Source organism: Microtus pennsylvanicus, chromosome 5 (assembly GCF_037038515.1).
Source record: "Microtus pennsylvanicus isolate mMicPen1 chromosome 5, mMicPen1.hap1, whole genome shotgun sequence".
In the NCBI taxonomy this organism is placed as follows: domain Eukaryota; kingdom Metazoa; phylum Chordata; class Mammalia; order Rodentia; family Cricetidae; genus Microtus; species Microtus pennsylvanicus.
In genome coordinates this window covers 32664053-32666897 of record NC_134583.1, presented here as the reverse complement: position 1 = coordinate 32666897, position 2845 = coordinate 32664053, and the positions used below count along the sequence as shown (strand labels likewise).

General features: G+C 41.7%; 1 pseudogene; it reads left to right on the top strand.

Moving 5' to 3' along the window:
- Window positions 1-1049: 1049 nt before the first annotated feature.
- LOC142849406 (L-lactate dehydrogenase A chain pseudogene) lies at window positions 1050-2610 on the top strand (annotated as a pseudogene).
- The last annotated feature ends 235 nt before the right edge of the window (window positions 2611-2845 follow it).

The window sequence follows — 2845 nt, the reverse complement described above, 5'->3', positions numbered from 1 at the left end:
CCTTGCAACAGGGTAAAGGTTTCAGTTGATTTAAAGCTTTTTTTTATTGAAAATAAATACTATATATTCTGATCATAATTTCCTCTCTCTGACATGTCTTTGACTTCTCTGAAAATGATTAAGTCCATGTTATACTCATCAGTATGTATTGATTTCAATCCCTGTATTATTTTGCATAGTAATTATATATATATATGTATATATGTATTATCACAAATAAATGTGATCAAAGAATTTACTAATTTTGTTACTCACAATAAATCAAAATTGAAAATTTCTCCAACCCCTTTTTAATCTGTGTTTTCTTGTTTTTACACTTACACATTCTTCCGGCTTGTCACCCATGACACGGGATGCCTCTTGGATCTCAACATTTTATTTGACTCAAGTTGCTTTAAATGTGAAGTCTAACCTCTGAGAAGTAGAGTTCTTTGGAATTATTGCAGACCTTTAACACATTTGCATCAAAATGCTTCTTAGCTGATTTCCCCATTTTATTTTTTAGACCATCATGCCATAAGTTTCTAATCATCTATGTAGAGAGGGGGATCCCCCTTTTAAACATAGTGTGTTAATGCTGCTTCTCTGCTTAAAATTTTTTATGGATTTCTTATGTTAAAAGCAAATAAAATCCTAAACTCTTTGCACATATGTGCATCAAGGGCTCTTTATTCTGTGTAAGCTCCTGCCCCTCTCCTCACCCAATATTCCTTAGTTATGTTTCTGCTCAAATTCTTTGGAAATAGTGCCTCTGATTTACAGCATGCTTCCTAAGCTCCAGATGGCTGACCCATTCTCTTCCTATGGGATAATTGAAAATACTGTGGATTTAAAGAAGAGCCTTGTGATAATATACTTAAAATGAGGTCCCAAACTATTAGGATTCATTCAGAAGCCTTTCACAACTCAGAACTTATACTTCTCCTCCTAATTGGTCTGTTTGATTATATTTTTCAAAGTTACTCACTAAAATACAGCAAAATTATCTACACATTAAAATATTTTTGCCAAAAATCTTTTGTCAGTTGAAAAAGGAAAGACCAGGTGCTGGAGCCTCTGTAACCGAACCCTGACCACGCTGCTGTGCGCCCAAAGCTGTTCATCGTGCAGTAGCGGTCCCAAAAGGTTCAAAGTCCGACAAGATGGCAACCCTCAAGGACCAGCTGATTGTGAATCTCCTTAAAGAAGAACAGGCCCCCAGAACAAGATTACGGTTGTTGGGGTTGGTGCTGTTGGCATGGCTTGTGCCATCAGTATCCTAATGAAGGACTTGGCGGATGAGCTTGCCCTTGTTGATGTCATGGAAGACAAACTGAAGGGAGAGATGATGGATCTCCAGCAAGGCAGCCTTTTCCTTAGAACACCGAAAATTGTCTCTGGCAAAGACTATAGTGTGACTGCAAACTCCAAGCTGGTTATCATCACAGCGGGGGCCCATCAGCAAGAGGGAGAGAGTCGGCTCAATCTGGTCCAGCGCAACGTGAACATCTTCAAGTTCATCATTCCCAACGTGGTGAAATATAGTCCAAACTGCAAGCTGCTTATTGTCTCCAACCCAGTGGATATCTTGACCTACATGGCCTGGAAGATAAGTGGCTTTCCCAAAAATCGAATCATCGGGAGTGGTTGCAATCTGGACTCAGCTCGGTTCCGTTACCTGATGGGAGAAAGGCTGGGTGTTCACCCACTGAGCTGTCACGGATGGGTCCTGGGGGAGCACGGGGACTCCAGTATGCCTGTGTGGATGTCGCTGGTGTCTCCCTGAAGAATCTGAACCCAGAACTGGGCTTTGATGCAGACAAGGAGCAGTGGAAGGAGGTTCACAAGCAGGTGGTTGACAGCGCCTATGAGGTGATCAAACTGAAAGGTTATACATCCTGGGCCATTGGCCTCTCTGTAGCCAACTTAACAGAGAGCATAATGAAGAGAATCTGAGGCGGGTGCATCCCATTTCCACCATGATTAAGGGTCTCTATGGAATCAAGGATGATGTCTTCCTCAGTGTCCCCTGTGTCCTGGGACAAAGTGGAATCTCAGATGTTGTGAAGGTGACTCTGACTTCTGAAGAGGAGGCCTGCTTGAAGAAGAGTGCAGACACGCTCTGGGGGATCCAGAAAGAGCTGCAGTTCTAAAAGTCCCCAGATGTCCTAGCGCTTCACTGTCCAGGCTGCAGCAGGGTTTCTATGGAGACCGCACACTGTCTCCTCATCTGAGCTGTGGTTAGGGCGGTTGTGTTCCCACAGCTCTACCCTGATGCTAAGTGGTACTTGTGTAGTGGTAACCTGGTTGGTGTGACACTGCTAACTGTGTGCAGGCTTCAGTTACCCTGTGAACCTGCTGTGTCTGTGTTGTGCACCCTCACCAGACATGCCTAGACCAGTGATTTCCCAGTTAGTCATAACCTGGCTCCAGTGTGTAAATCCATTATGCATATCTTGAGCATAACTGTTCTAAAGGATATTATTTTGTGTATTATGTACTTGTAGTGTACATTGAAATATTGTGTAAAGATCTTCATATGGATGATGCAACCGACTACCCAAGTGTCATGCCAACGAAAACACCAAATAAACCTTGAACAGTGAAAAAAAAGAAAAAAGAAAAAGGAAAGACCATGAGGTGTCAACCTTACCTAAAGGGCTACAGGCAACCAAGAACTGTTGAGCAGGAGAAATAGTCTTGCCCAAGGAACAGCATGTCAATTGGTTAATACTAAATGCCAGCCCTAAAAATATTTACATACCTCTTTATGTATATCTCAAAATACATCTACTGAACCAGAAGCTTTGATATATAGTAGGACAATTATTTATGACATAATGTATTTAAAGTTATGTTGAATTTA